The 16,895-nt window shown below is 41.2% G+C and overlaps 1 pseudogene; it reads right to left on the bottom strand.

Moving 5' to 3' along the window:
• The window catches only part of LOC122151999, a 93,437-nt pseudogene extending 81,820 nt beyond the window's left edge, over window positions 1-11,617 (bottom strand).
• Window positions 11,618-16,895: the final 5,278 nt, after the last annotated feature.

A 16,895-nucleotide genomic window follows, 5' to 3' on the forward strand; every position in this document is an offset into this window, starting at 1 on the left:
AAAAAAAAAAAAGGCTAAACAGAGAATGGAATTTTTTTTTTTTCCTAAATGAGGATTGGGTAGAAATTCAGTTTCTGAATATGGCATGCGACTGATTTCACTGTTCTTGCAACCATCTGTTTCTTCCCATTGCCCTACATGGTAATGATTTGTTTCTGTTTTCCTTTTTTTTATTTTGCAGAAAATCGCTGAGGATTTGCTTTTGTTGAATTTGAGTTGGCAGAGGTGAGAAAATTTTGTGCTACTTTTGTTTAGTCTTTATTTGTGTTATTGTTGTCACTAAGTACAAAGGGAGCTGTTTGTTCTCCATTTGGTTATATTTCTGGGCTTGATACTGATGCCCCCAGAGACAAGAAGTGCAGTCTGAAGGAACGCTTCCTTCACTTAGACTATGGATAACATCTCAGACCTTTTGCTGGGCCTCACTTGGCTTGCTCTTCAGAGGTCCGCAGCCCTGCTCAATGAGCATTCTTACCTGGCAAGTGATGGTGATTATTTCTTATGCCTTCAAATACATCACACATTGCTGCACCCCCAGCTCTCAAGTCAACTATGAAGTGCTCTTTGTTATGCAGACACACAACCGAGGCAGAAAACATAGAAGTGACTTTTTCCTGTTCTTTGCTACTGAGTATGCATTCAAGCACAAGGAGTGTTGGGGAGATGCTGAACTTTGGCTTTGTCTTTCCTTGGCAGAATGGTGTAGCAACAGTCGACAGCATGCTCTGACTGAGAATCCTTGTTCTTCCTGAAGTTGCTTCTTGGTGATACCAGAACCAAACTCGCTGCCATTGAGTCAATCGATTTCTACTCATAGCGAGTCATAGCAATCCCCATTGGGTTTCTGAGGCTGTAAATCTTTCCTGAAGTAGATTGCCCCATCTTCCTTCCACAGAGCAGCTGGTGGATTTGAACTGCTGACCTTCTGGTTAGCAGCCAAATGCCTTATCCACTATGCCACGAGAACTCCTTCCTTTGTGGTATGTTGTTGTTGTTGTTTGCCGTTGAGTCGGCCCCAACTCATAGCGACCCCTCCTTGGGTTTCCGAGGCAGTATCACTACGGAAGTAGGATTGTCCAACCTTCCTTCCGAGGAGTGGCTGGTGGGTTTGAACCGCCAGCCATATGGTTAGCAGGCAAGTGTCTTAGCCACTATGCTACCAGAGGTCCTTATTTACATATTGGTTTTTTGAACCTCCAAAGTTACAAGGTTGTATTGGGAAACCAGATAGTCATAATGTGAAAATATTCACTGTGGCTTGATCACTTATAAAATTAGTCCTTACTCAGATAACTTCCTTATGTAGCAGGAATGTAAATCCTAATTATTCTCATTGCCCAGTTTTTGACTGGCTCCCCCATGTCCGTTGTTGTTGTTGTTGTTGTTATGTGCCGTCAAGTCAGCCCCGACTCATAGCGACTCCTCCTTGGGTTTCCGAGGCAGTATCACTACGGAAGTAGGATTGCCCAACCTTCCTTCCGAGGAGTGGCTGGTGGGTTTGAACTGCCAGCCTTCTGGTTAGCAGTCAAGTGCTTTAGCCACTATGCTACCAGAGCTCCTCCCCCATGTCTAGGATAATAAATTGCAAACACAGTGCAGATTGCTTGCACAGTAAAATTACATATTTTCCAAAAGATGCAAGATTTCAGGAAGCATTAGACCAATTGACAATTGAGAAGAGCCCATCAATAAGGATGATGACAGTGTGCTACCAGTGCAAGTGATTTGAACAAATATCCTGGAGAGGTACTTGGGGAAAATGAGGACGCTCTTGAGGATTTGTGCCTTGAGATCCTTATGATTTTCATGTCAAATGTGAAGTAGAAAGATGTCACATATTGTTTATAGAATTTTGTTGGGAAAATTACTGTAGATTATCAGCACCGATTATGTCTTTGTTCTACAAATTAGCGCTTAGTGAAACTAGAATTTTAATTGTAAGAAGTTTCCTTTTTTTTTTTTTTTTACTTTTTACCATGAAATTTTCATCACTGCCTTAAGTAGATTCATGAGGTTCTCCTTTAATTCATTCCTTGTTCTGTTACGCATTCACCACACATATTCCTCAGCTGTCAGTGAGAGATCATTTTTTCACCCTTTTGAAGCTGATTTTGACTTTTGACCGTGATCTCAGGCCCTTGGAAACTGTGCTTACCTTTGTAATTGTGGAGCACTCTGACCCTGAGCAGTAGCACAGGTTGTTTGCTGGTATTGAGAGAAAGCTGTGGAATGGCTCAAGGGAGGAAACTCTCTGTGTCCCACAAGCTGCTTTGTGGTGGGTGTAGAGCTTAGTGTTAAGGCTCAGGATCAAGGAAGGACAAATCATGAGCATGTCTCAGATGAATCTTAAGTAAATGAAAGGTTGTCCAATTCTCTTTTAACCTGACAGAGTTTAAGCAGCTGGGTTTTCAATCTTTTCAGAATGAATCTGAGCTCTTTGAATAGATAATTCGTGTCAATTTGGCCAAGCCAGTGAGGATTAATGAAGGTTCTTCCAGACCAGGTAAATGGGAACAACTCCAGATTCCCTGTCATGTCCTTGGGTTTGGCCTTGTTGTTGTTGTTGTTGTTATGTGCTGTCGAGTCGGACCCGACTCATAGCGACCCCTCATTGGGATTCCGAGGCAGTATCACTACGGAAGTAGATTGCCCCATCTTCCTTCCGAGGAGTGGCTGAAGGGTTTGAACCGCCAGCCTTCTGGTTAGCAGTCAAGTGTCTTAGCCACTATGCTACCAGAGCTCCTTGGGTTTGGCCTTAGTTTTACTTTTATTCCTGTCTTGCTTGGAAGAAAGCACTGGATGCTCCTTCACTGTGTACGGGAATACAGGATGGTTCACATAAGCAAAGAGCACCTCTGTGGCGAAACATAAAGCTCCTCAGCAAAGCCAGAGTGACTCTGTTATGAGAAAAATCCTGCCTGGTCTTTTCTCTTTCCCAGTTTTCTCGACATAGGACATTCCTCACCATTCCAGGCATGCTTCAGCAAAGACTAGAACCTTCATAGCTCTTACTCAGCCCTGCCAAGAGCTAGACTTCAGGGCTAACAGTCCTAGTGAGAACTCTATTCCTTTGGGAGTTCCCACAGGGAGACTGCTGAGCAAGACCACTTAGTGTGTCCCATTTTGCTGATCAAAGCTGTGAAGTACTGGACAGAGCTAATTAGCTGTTGGCTGGTAGCTTGAATTACTTAACATGTATTTGATTCTTTCCTTTCAGCTTGGTCGCATGACTGTTGAAGCCATCTTTAGGGAAAACTCTTGAAGAGAGTAAAGAGGAAGAACGGTCTGAGCCTCCCAAAGCAGAAACCTAGGAGGTAAGTTTGAGGGCTGTGCTTCCAGAAGACAGCTGCTGCTTTCCACTATGGATATTTGAAAATACATATAAAAGCAGAGAGGCGAATAACGAACTTCAGCACAGAGTACTTTGGTGATGGCAGTGTTGAGCGAACTAGAGGGAGAAGCTTTGTGTCTCTTGTTCTTTTTGCTTGAGGTGATGAGCTTCTCAGCTATGCTCAGCTGATTCGTGATTGTCAATGGACAAGGAGGAAGCCTGAGGTGAGGAAGGACAGTGAATCCATCACTGAAGAGCTGGGCACTAGATTATCTGTCTTCCTATTCCTGCTGCAGAGGAGGCAGGAGAGGGTAGTGGTGTTGTAGTAATTTCCTGTTGTTGTTGTTGTTATGTGCCGTCGAGTCGGCCCTGACTCATAGCGACCCCTCCTTGGGTTGCTGAGGCAGTATCACTACGGAAGTTGATTGACCAATCTTCCTTCTGAGGAGTGGCTGGTGGGTTTGAACTGCCAGCCTTCTGGTTAGCAGTCAAGTGCCTTAGGCACTATGCTACCCAAGCTCCTAGGGCTGCCATAACTAAGTACCACAAACTGGGTAGCTTAAACAACAGAAATTTATTCTCTCACAGTTCTGGAGACTGGAAGTCGAAGGTCAAGGTGTCAGCAGAGTCATACTCTCTCTGAAGGCCCTAGGGAAGACCTTTCTCTTCCTCGCTTTTGGTGGTTGCTAGCAATCTTTGTTGTTGTTGTGTGCCATTGAGTCGGCCCCAACTCATAGCGACCCCTCCTTGGGTTTCCGAGGCAGTATCACTACGGAAGTAGGATTGCCCACCCTTCCTTCTGAGGAGTGGCTGGTGGGTTTGAACCGCCAGCCTTCTGCTTAGCAGTCAAGTGCTTTAGCCACTATGCTACCAGAAGGCAAACAACAACAACAACAACAGCAGCAATCTTTGGCATTCCTTGGCTTAACTGCATCACTCCAGTATCTACCTCCCTCTTCACATGGCATCTTCCCTGTGTAAGTCTGTGGTCTTCTTACAAGAACACCAGTCATTGGATTTAGGGCCCACCCTAATCCAGTATGACTTCATCTTAACTAAGGACATTCAAATATGGTCACATTCTGTGGTTCTAGATAGGTATGAATTTAGGGAGACAGTATCTGACCCAGTCCAGGTGCCTTCCCTTCAGCCTGTACACAGGTTCAAGTTCTCCTTCCTGAGAGCCCTGCTTTTGTCCTTTCTCCTCATTCTCAGCATACCTCACTGACCATTGCTCCTGTGGCTTCCCCTCCTCTCTCTACCCTGTGAATGTTATAAATCTTTTGGATTTCTCTCTTGATTCACAGCATCTCTCCCTTCTCTCTGCTAAAACAATCACAGTCACTTTCTGGTATTACAGCCTCTCCCATGCTCATGACTTTCCTGCTGTCTCTCTAGTCCTGAGCTTCAGACGTTTCTGCCTGCAGGTCTCATAGGCACCTTGAAGTGGTCTAAAATGGATTTCCTCCCCTCCTCTAAACCTGTTTTTCCTGTGTTCTCAATCTTGGTTAATTTACCACCATCCACCCAGACATTATCCTTAGCCAGAAAATTCAATGTGAAGCCGAGCACATCAAATGCCTTACCATCAGTGGAGTTCTCCTGGGTCACCCTGTTGTTGTTGTTATGTGCCATCAAGTCGGACCTGATTCATAGTGACCCCTTCTTGGGTTTCTGAGGCAGTATCACTACGGAAGTAGATTGCCCAAACTTCCTTCCAAGAAGTGGCTGGTGGGTTTGAACAGCCAGCCTTCTGGTTAGCAGTCAAGTGCCTTAGGCACCACACTACCAGAGCTCCCAGGGTCACCCTAGACCCGTCTTTTAATATAAAGCCAATATATTGTCTCATTCTGCTAAGATTTTCACTTGAATCTTCCTCAGGTTCCTCCTTCCCTGTTTGTGCCTTCTTCTCAATCCAGGCTTTAGTCTTTCATTTGGGTAATTGCAATAAAGTCCTAACTAGTCTTTTGGTTACAGCCTTGCTTTCTTCCAGTCTTTCTGAAGATAGACTGATCTTCTCAAAGCACAGGGCTGGTAGTGGGGCTCTCTTGCTTAGATTTGAGTGGCTCCTCATCACCTGTTCTACAGGACAAAGTCCAAGAGGGGCTTTCCAGGTTATTACCCAGTCTGTCACTTCAGTTTGATTTCCCACCTCTCCTCATCTCAGTTTTCACTTACACTCTTAGTAAACCATTGTTTGTGTTCCCTATATACTTCTTTGCTTTTGCACAGGCTATTTAAGTGCTTATTGCCCCTTCCTTTAAAAAAAATTGTAAAATAGAGGCCTTATATCATGCATCTTATTTCTAGAAATATGAAGTGGGGTAAAGTGAGTGATCAACATAATGGACTCGAGAGAAAAGTAGCTTGGGCTCGAATCTCAAATGCAGTACTTGCCACCTCTGTAACCTTTGGCAAGTTACTGAACTTCTCTGTCCTTAGTTTTCCCATCTACAAAATGGTGATAGTAATGGTACTAATCTCAAGGGTCAGTACGAGGATTAAATGAACAAGTATATGTAAAATGTTTAGAATAGTGCCCATACATGGTAAATGCTCTGTGGATGTTTGTTGCGGCTTCTATGCTGCTATTATCAGCAGCAATGACAGTAGTACTATCCTTAGTGTTCAGCATGATACCTTGTTGTTGTTGTTGTTGTTGTTAGATGCCATCAAGTCAACTCCGACTCATAGTCACCCTACACACAGCAGAATGAAACACCGCCCGGTCCTGCACCAACCTCACAATCCTTGCTATACCTGCGCCCATCATTGCAGCCACTGTGTTGATCCATCTTGTTGATGGCCTTCACCTTTTTCACTGACCTTCCACTTTACCAAGCATGATATCTTTCTCCAGGGAATGGCCCCTACTGACAACATGACCAAAGTAGGTTAGACAAAGTCTGGTCATGCTCACTTTCAAGGAGCATTCTGACAGCACTTCTTCCAGGCAGATTTGTTCATTCTTCTGGCAGTCCATGGAACTTTCAGTATTTTTCACCAACACCACAACTCAAAAGCATCAACCCCTCTTTGGCCTTCCTTATTCATTGTCCAGCTCTCACATGCATATGAGGCAATTGAAAATACTATGACTTGGGTCAGGTGCACTTTAGTCTTCAAAGTGACATTTTTGCTCCTCACTACTTTTGCAGCAGAATTGCCCAGTGCAATACGATGTCTGATATCTTGACTACTGCTTCCATTGTTGTTTATTGTGGAACCAAATAGTATGAAATCTTTGACAACTTCAGTCTGTTCTCCATTTATTGTGATGCTGCTTATTGGTCCAGTTGTGAGGATTTTTGTTTTCTTTATACTGAGTTGTAATCTATACTGCAGACTGTAGCCTTCAATTTTCATTAGTAAGTGCTTCAAGTCATCCTCACTTTGAGCAAGCAAAGTTGTGTCATCAGCATATTGCAGGTTGTTAATGACTCTTCCTCTAACCCTGATGGTGTGTTCTTCTTCATATAGTCCAGCTTCTTGGATTATTTGTTCAGTGTACAGATTGAATAAGTATGGTGAAAGGATACAACTGTGATACACTCTGTTCCTGATTTTAGACCATGCACTATCCCCTTGTTCTGTTTGAATGACAGCTTCCTGGTCTATGTACAGGCTCCTCATAAGCACAATTAAGGATTCTGGAATTCTCATTCTTCTTAGTGTTATCTATAATTTGTTATGACCCACATAGTCAAACACTTTTGCATAGTTAATAAAACACAGGTAAACATCTTTCTGGTATTCTTTGCTTGCAGCCAAAATCCATCTGATATCAGCAGTGATATCCCCTGTTCCACATCCTCTTCTCAATCCAGCTTGCATTTCTGGAAGTTCCCAGTCAATATAATGCTGCAACCATTTTTGAATTATCTTTAGTAAGATTGTACTTGCATCTAATATTAATGATATTGTTCGATAATTTCCAAATTCTGTGGGATTTCCTTTCTTTGGAATGGGTACAGATATGGATCTCTTCCAGTCAGTTGGCCAGGTAGCTGTCTTCCAAATTTCTTGGCATAGACGAATAAGTGCCTCCAGCATGGCATCTGTTTGTTGAAACATCTCAATGGGTAGTCCATCAATTCCTGGAGCCTTGTTTTTCACCAATTCCTTCAGTGCAGATTTGACCTCTTCCTTCAGTATCATCAGTTCTTGATCATATGCTATCTCCTGAAATAGATGAACATAGACCAATTCTTTTTGGTACAGTGACTCTGTATTCCTTTCATCTTCTTTTGATGTTTCCTGCATCATTCAATATTTTGCCCATAGAATCTTTCAATATTGCAACTTGAGGCCTGAATTTTTTCTTCAGTTCTTTCAGCTTGACAAATGCTGAGCATGTTCTTCTCTTTTGGTTTTCTAACTCCAGGTCTTTGCACATTTCATTATGATAATTGGCTTTGTCTTCTCGAGCTGTTTTTTTAAATCTTCTGTTCAGCTCTTTTATCTTGTAATTTCTTCCATTTGCTTTAGCTACCCTCTGTTCAAGAGCAAGTTTCAGAGTCTCTTCTGACATCCATTTTGGTCTTTTTTTTTTTTTTTCCTTTTCTGTCTTTTTAATGACCTTTTGCTTTCCTCATGTATGGTGTTCTTGATGTCTTCCCACAATTCGTCCGGTTTTTGGTCATTGATGTTCAATGTGTCACATCTATTGTTCAGATAGTCTCTAAATTCAGGTGGAATATAATCAAGGTCAAATTTTAGCTGTCATGGACTTGTTTTAATTGTCTTTAGCTCCAACTTGAACCTGCATATGAGCAGTTGATGATCTGTTCCACAGTCAGCTCCTGGCCTTGTTTTGGGTCAAGATATTGAGTTTCTCCATCACCTCTTCCCACAGATATAGTCGATCTGAATCCTGTGAATTCCATCTGGTTAGGTCCAAGTGTATAACCACAATCTATGTTGCCCAAAGAAGGTATTTACAATGAATAAGTTGTTAGTCTTGCAAAATTCTGTCATGTGATCTCCAAAGTCATTTCTATCACCAAGGCCGTGTTTTCTAACTACCGGTGATTCTTCTTTGTTTCCAACTTTTGCTTTCCAGTCACCAGTAATAGTTGGTCAATTTCAAAGTACAGAATTTGGTAAAAGTCTTCAATTTCCTCATCTTTGGATTTGGTGGTTGATATGTAAATTTGAATAATAGTGGTATTAACTTGTCTTCCTTGTAGGTGTATGGATATTATTCTATCACTGACAACGTTGTACCTCAGGATAGATTTTGAAACATTTTTTGTGATGATGAATGCCATGCCATTCCTCTTCAATTTGTCATTCCCAGTGTAGTATATCATTTGGTTGTCTGATTCAGAATGGCCAAAACCAGTCCATTTCAGCTCACTAAGCCTAGGATATCAATCTTTATTCATTCCATTTCATTTTTAACAACTTCCAATTTTCCTAGATTCATACTTCATACATATTCCATATTCTGATTATTAATGGATGCTTACAGCTATTTCTTCCCATTTTGAGTCATGCTGCATCAGCAAATGGAGGTCCTGAAGCTTTACTCCATCCACGTCATTAAGGTTGACTCTACTTTGAGGAGGCAGCTCTTCCCCAGTCTTATTTTGAGTGCCTTCTGGCCTGAGGGCCTCATCTTCTGACACTGTATCAGACAAGGTTTTAGGGCTATTAATAAAGTTTTCCAGTACTATAGTGGACAGTATTTCACTACTATTCATAAGATTTTCACTGGGCAATTCCTTGAGAAGTGGGTGGCCCCTTCTTTTTTCCAAGTGTGTCTTAGTCTGGAAGCTCCACTGAAACCTGTCCACCATGGGTGACCCTGCTGATATTTGAAATACTGGTGGCATAGCCTCCAGCCTTACAGCAACACGCAAGCCACCACAGTATGACAAACTGACACCTTAGCACATGTTAAAACTGTTAAACTGAACCACAAACAAGTTAAGAATATTTTATTTTTCTCTTAGGAACAAATGTGATGGTTGTATTATATGTCTCCTTGTGCTCAGTTTAGTCTTATCTACATGAACGACAAAGCAAGGCTCCAACTTCTTCCATTGTTTTCTGAGCACTTAGGCCCAAGCAAGGGGCTTCATCTCTTGCTTCCATTTCAGTTAGCTTGTAAACATGCAGGGTTAAACATAGAGGGAGGAGATGATGTTACACAATGTGGTCAGTTTACTGGAGAACAGTGGATGAGCTTGGACTAAAGTTTGAAAGTGTTAAGAGTTATGCATTGTGGGCCAGAAAAGTGTTGTTCTGTGATGATTGCAGGGTAGGGTGATGAAACAGCTTGCCTGTGGGGTGGGGCTTGCATAAGATAGTGCTGAGGTCTCCTGTCACTAGATACGCAGCAGGCTACAGTGGCGGTGTCTCCTGATCCATCCCTGTCAGGGCCCAAGGCCTTCCCTGTACCATCTTGCTCTTGTCAACAGAGAGGAGTCCCTGCTGTTCATTGGAGTTGTGTTCTGGGGGTGTATTCAGAAGCATAATTTCCCTCCAACTTGGGGAGCTGGAGAGCTCTTTATAGTTTAGTCATTTCTTCTGCACCTAGGGAGTGCCCACAGCAGAAATAGGTCCAGCTGAATCCTTAGGTGTGCATGGACATCAGGATTGGGAACAAGCCAGCCAGCCACATCTAGATGCTCCTGCATTCAGATGTTGTTCCCATGACAGCAGATGAACAATACTCCTGGGTCAGGATGGCCAGGAAGTCAGTGGCTAAGCAGTGAACCCTCCCAAGGTTCTCGCCGCCTCAATTCTTGTGCCCTTGACATTGCTTTTGACCTAAGTTGATTTGAGGCATCTCATATCCTTGCATCTAGTAACAAATAAAGTAGGTATTTTTGAAGTTTGTAAGTGTTGGTTTACTATTTTTAAATAATAATGGGGGTTTATAGATACAAGTAAATATGTGTTCATGATTTTTTTAAAAATAAAGTATATACACATACACATATTCCAACAATATTGAAGGCAATACATTGAATACATAACTCTTTTTACCCCTTTCTACACCCAGTCCTACTCTCTAGAAGTGTTGTTGTTGCTGGTGCCCCTGAGTTGGTTTAATCATAGTGATCCCACGTGCAACAAAGCGTAACACTGCCCAGTGATGTGCCATCTTCACGATTGCTGTGCTTGAGCCAATTGTTGCAGCAACTGTGTCAATCTACCCTGTTGAGAATCTTCTGCTTTTTCACTGACCATCTACTTTACCAAGCATGATGTCCTTCTCCACAAACTGGAACCTCTTATTAACATGACCAAAGTACATGAGACAAAGTCTCACCATCCTTGCTTCTAAGGAGCAAACTGTCTGTACTTTTTCCAAGACAGATTTTTTAATTTTTATGATAGTCCATAGTATATTCAGTATTCTTCACCAACACCATAATTCAAAAGCATCATTTCTTCAGCTTCCTTATTCATTCTCCATCTTTCACACGCTCATGAGATGATTGAAAATACCATGGCTTGAGTTTTGTTCTGGGTGTATGTTCAGAGGAATTGCCTTCCAACTTGGGGAGCCAGAGAACTCTTTATAACTTAAGTCATTTCTTCTGCACCTAGGGAGCACATTTTAGTCTTCAAAGTGACATCTTTGCTCTTTAACACTTTGAAGAGGTCTTTTGTAGCAGATTTGTCTAATGCAATAGATCATTTGATTTCTTGACTGCTGCTTTCATGAGTGTTGATAGTGGATCCAAGTACAATGAAATCCTTAACAACTTCAATCTTTTCTCCATTTATCATGACGTTACTTATTGGGCCAGTTATTACAATTTTTGTTTTCTGTATGTGGTGGTCTAATCTATACCAAAGGCTATATATAATCTTTGATCTTCATCAATAAGTGCTTCAAGTCATCTTCACTTTCAGCAAGGAAGCTTGTGTTGTCTGCCTATCACAGGTTGTTAATGAGTCTCCCTCCAATCCTGATGTCACATTCTTTTTCATATAGTCCAGCTTGTCAGATTATTTGCTCTTCACAAGTTGTTGTTGTTATGTTAATTAAGTTTCCTGAGTCTTCCTATTTTGACTTTTATTGACTATAAAAGAGCCCTGGTGGCATAACATTAAAATACTTGGCTACTAATCAAAAGGTTGGCTGTTCAAACCCATCCAGATGCTCTGGGGAGAAAAACCTGGCAATCTGCTTCCATAAAGATTTGTTGTTGTTGTTGTTGTTAGGTGCTGTCAAGTCATCTCCAACTCATACTGACCTATATACAGAAGAATGAAACACGCCCGATCCTCTGTCAATTCTACTATCCTTGCTATACCTGAGCCCATCGCTGTAGCCACTGTGTCAATCCATCTTATTGAGGGCCCTCCCCGTTTTCGTTGACCCTCCACTTCACCAAGCATGATATATTCCTCCAGGGAATGGTCCCTTCTTACAATATGACCAAAGTAGGTGAGACGAAGTCTGGCCATTCTTACTTCCAAGGAACATTCCAGCTGCACTTCTTCCAGAACAGATTTTGTAGTTCTGCTAAAAGAACTAGGTATCTTTGTTCTTCACTACTTCAAAGAGGTATTTTGCAGTCAATTTGCCCAGTGCTATATGACACCTGATATCCTGACTGCTGCTTCCTTTGGTGTTGATTGTGGAACCAAGTAATATGAAGTCTTTGACAACTTCAGTCTTTTCTCCATTTATCATGATGTTGCTTATTGGTCCGGTTGTGAGGAGTTTTGTTTTCTTTACATTGAGGTGTAATCCATACTGCAGACTGTAGTCTTCAATCTTCATCAGTAAGTGCTTCAAATCATCCTCACTATCAGCAAGCAAAGTTGTGTCGTCAGCATATCACAGGTTGTTAATGAGTCTTCCTCCAATCCTGATGCCATGTTCTTCTTCATACAGTCCAGGTTCTTGGATTATTTGCTCAGCATACAGTTTGAATAAGTATGGTGAAAGGATACAACCCTGATGCACTCCCTTCTTGATTTTAAACCATGCAGTGTCCTCTTGTTTTGCTCAAACAACAGCCTCCTGGTCTACATACAGATTCCTCATGAGTACAATTAAGTGTTCTGGAATTCCCATTCTTCTCAATGCTGTCCATAGTGTGTTATGATCTACACAATTGAATGCTTTTGCATAGTCAATAAAAATGAAAAACCAAACCAAGCTCACTGCCGTCGAGTCAGATCTGACTCATAAGTGACCCCTCCTTGGGTTTCCAAGGCAGTATCTATACAGAAGTAAATTGCCCAATCTTCCTTCCAAGGAGTGGCTGGTGGGTTTCAACCACTAGCCTTCTGGTTAGCAGTCAAATACCTTTGGCATTACATCACCAGCCTAGTAAACTGTTTGGGGGGCAGTTCTACACTGTCACATGGAATCACTATGTATCAAAAACTGACTTGAGTGCACAGCAACCACATATTGATTATTAAAGCCTGTATTGACTTATTTATTTTTTTTATCCACTCTTCTTTTAATATAAATTTTATTATTACAGAAATACATGTTTAGTCAGGTTTTTCCAGGGAAATAAAACCTATAGAATCTAGAGAGAGAGAAAGAGAGATTGATTAATTTTTGGAGAATTGACTCATACTATTGTGGGGGCTTAACAAGTCCAAATTCATAGGACAGGACAGCAGGCTAGAAACCAGGCAGGATTTCGTTCTTTTTTAAATACTATTTTATTATGTTTTTGGTGAAAGTTTACATTGCAAATTAGGTTCCCTTTTGATAATTTCTATACCGATTGTTGAGTGACAGTAGTTACATTTCTCACAATGTGTTGTTATTCTCTTTCATTGTGTTCTGATTGTTCTGCTTCCAGTTCTCTGGTTTCCCTTCCCCCTTTATCTTCTCATTTTGCTTTAAAGTAAATGTTGACCTTTTCAGTAGAGCACTGTAGCAAAAAGGGTGGGGGGCAGTGTTGATGGTGTCCAACCTCCTCTAATTCACAAAGGAAAGAGAGAAAATCAAGATGAATACAACAGCCCAAGGCTGATTCCTATGAGGCAGAGATCAGACATGCCATCACCCTCCAACTTTTTTTTTGCCGGTTCTGACACCAACTGTCCCTCCCACAGCACTCTCTACTTCATTTCTGGGTTTGATAATTCATTGCAATGGCCACACAGAGCTTATAGACAATACTTAACAATTATAGGGTTTATTATGGAAGTAACAGGTTACAATTCAGGTTCAGAAACAACTCAGGATGCAGTTCTTCAGTCAGGATAGCTTCTTCTCAACTGTGCCACGGGCATGCTTCTCTCTGACCTTGGCCTCTGCCCTGCTTGGGCCAGTGTTACAGAGCTCTTTTAGCTTTGATGGTAGGCACCCAAAGAGGTACCCCACTCCACCAGCAAGGCTCCTGCCCAAAGGCACTCAGCTTTCTTGCTCCATGAGCTGGGTAGCCTGACACTCCATCTCATGCTGGTCTCTTGGTTTTGCTGCCTCTGCTGCTGCTGTCTCTCTGTCATCTCTCTGCTATCTCAGCGCAGGGATCTTGGGTTCAAGGACACACTCCACTTCTGGCTTCTCTTCTCTCTTTTCCACCTTTGGGATGGCTCATTTTAAGCCCAGAAGAATGGCAAAACTGATCAATCCCCACATTAGAGTTCCATATACCTTATTTCTATGGTTCTGCCCCCACAAGGGTGCCATGTACCTTATTTATGCTATTAGGAAGCTGTTGAATTCCCTTGGTGGGCCACAAAGCACCTCTCAGTTACTTAGTTCCACCCAGTCATCTGGTAGGAGTCACAAAGACTAGAAGAGATGCATTTAAATAATTCACAACACTACGACTGTACTTACAGGTATTAGTTACCCTTTATTTTGTGTGTTTGTTGTTTTGCTAAAAGATGATCTCAGGGGATAGTTTCAGTTCAAGGTTTAAAGAGCATCTCAGGGCAATAGTCCCAGGAAGTCATCTGGTCTCCACTGGTCCAGTAAGCCTGGACTAGGCAGGATTTCTGTGTTGCAGTCTTAAGGCAGAATTCCTTTTTCCTTTCTTCTGGAAAACCTCGGGTTTTGCTCTTAAGGCTTTCAGTGGTTGGATAAAGCCCACCCACATTATGGAGGGTAATCTTTACATCTTTACTTGAAAAGTCAAATGATTGTAAATGTTAATCACATCTAAACACCTTAATGACAATATTTAGACTAGTGTTTGACCAAAAACCTGGCCACCATAACCTAGCAAAGTTGACACATAAAATTAACTATCACATAAAGAATCAGTTCCACTAATGGGAGAGGAAGCAGCTCAGAAAAGGAGAGTGAGAATGGTTGTACAACTGGAAGAACGTAATCAATGTCAGCAAATTGCACATGTAGAAACTGTTGAATTGGTGTATGTCTTATTGTGTATATTCTCAACAACAAAAATTTTAAAAAAATGAGTCAATTCACAAAGCATGTTTTGAAAACACAGCTGTCCCTGGTGCTATCCCTGAACCCTGGCCCTGTCACATCATTTGCTGCTCATCAGAGGCAGCTGATTTCAATTCTTAGCTGGTTTTGTTTTGGTTAGGTTTTCGGTTTTTACCTGCATATTGCTAGATAACAGTTTATGTTGCTATTTCCCGGTTTACCTGTTTTAAGCATTATCCATTGACTTCTCACTTCAGAAGATAAGGAATAGTGTACTTTTTCCTAAGTAGTGCACCCACATAAATAACAGGTGTATATACATATAATGCATGCAAATGGTGAAATTATGTTTAAAAAGACCTCTGGCATAGCTTGCCTATGCGTATACCACAAATGTCTTGTGACATTTCTAGAAGTGAATTTTGGCCTCATTTGCCTTCATTCAATAAACTGAAAATGTTACTTTTGATCATATTTGTATAATAAAGGTCAACCAGTCATGAAACTAGCTTGGTAGTATCCTACTAATTTGAAAATAAACAGTTGAAACTGTGTGTGTGTTTCTATTAATTTATGTTAATAATTATATCCCCGTTGCTTTTGAGTCATCAGTCAGCACCCTGAACCTACTGCAGCCTACCAGAAATCATGTACTATCAACTGGAAACATAAGCAAAGCCTGCACTGGCCTAAATGGCATCGAGTAACTAGCAATAGAATCTCGATTCAGTCTGCATTGACATAATTATCACAGTCATCTTCTGATTCTGGCTTCTTATTGGAGGAGTAAACAAAGGAAAGCTGATAGACAATCGCTCTTGGCTTAACAGTTGAATTTGAAAATTTTATCTGATCATCTTAAGCTATGTTATGTTTGCTTATTTCATAGTCTATGTCTTATTAGTGCCAATGTCCTTTATCAATGATCATGAGTGACCTTAGTCAGATGCTTGCGAGCATATAAAAAGATCTTTGCTTTTTGTATACCTCACATTTGAATTTTGTGATCTCTTTACTAGAACCAGCCATTATCAATTACATTGTGCACATTTTTTTTCAGTTTTTATAAATCTGAATCTTAGAACACTTTAGGATCATGTTAGGAACTCAATGCAAGTCCTACACCACCAATTTCAAACTGAAAGTCATTGCAAGGGCAGACAAAACAAGCAACGGAGTGGCAGCTAGAGAGTTTGAGGTTAGAGAGTCATCCATTCATGGATGAAGAAAGGTGAAAAAGGAGCTGGAGAAAATGAATCTGCAAAAACACACGTCGTGGCCTGAGTTGGAGAACAACCTGAAAGAGTGGATTCTTGAAGGGAACAAAATCAAGCTCTTTCCTTCACAGTTCAGATCAAAGTGAAGCTTCTGGCAAATGAAAGAAGAATCCCAGGTTTCAAGGTGGATTTCAAAATTCACAGAAAGGAATGGACTTTCCATGAGAATGAGGATCACTGTAGGCCAGCAACTTCTGGAAAACTGGGAGCAAAAAATGTTAACATTAAATCCATTAGACACGAGAAAAATTGAAGTTAGAAACATGTGAAAAATAGTGATAAAGCATGCTGATGAAAATAACACACAGGAGTTGTGTAGTTTGCAAAAAAAAAAAATGTTTAACACGTGTTATTTGTGTAAAAATTAAGAAAATCTCCTTCCCTGCCCTTCATTTTCCCAATATAATTACCATAATTTTGCTTGGAGTATAGACTATTTTAACTAGGTAGGCATCATATGATAATAACTTCCTTTCACACACAACATTTTCCTCTCCTTAAGTCAATAACTGTCTTGTTTTTACATTTGCTTAGTTTGTTATATACTTATTCCTGATTCGCCCAAATTCTCCTGGTGTGCAAATTATGTTCAGGCACATCACGTGTTCTGTTAATCTTACTCTCCTATTGATGTTCCTCCTTGGAGCCTTATGAGCTGCTCCAACCTGGCCTGGTCGCTCTCTAGGCCCACTGAATAGCTGATGTTGTGGGATCTCCCATTTTTGGCTCTTGTGTTAAAATCTCTCTCATTTCCTTTCTTGGCTTATCCCCTCATTTCAGTAGATCACATACTCCTGTAGCTTATGGAGAAAAGAGATTGGGAGTTAAGGTTTTTGACACATACCAAAACCAAACTCAACTGTTGTCAAGTTGGTCACAACTCATAGCGACCCCTCCTTGGGTTTCTGAGGCAGTATCACTACGGAAGTAGATTGCCCAACCTTCC

The sequence above is a fragment of the Orycteropus afer genome, unplaced genomic scaffold (genome assembly GCF_000298275.1).
Source record: "Orycteropus afer afer isolate SDZICR_OR568_19922 unplaced genomic scaffold, OryAfe1.0 scaffold01067, whole genome shotgun sequence".
NCBI classification, from domain to species: domain Eukaryota; kingdom Metazoa; phylum Chordata; class Mammalia; order Tubulidentata; family Orycteropodidae; genus Orycteropus; species Orycteropus afer.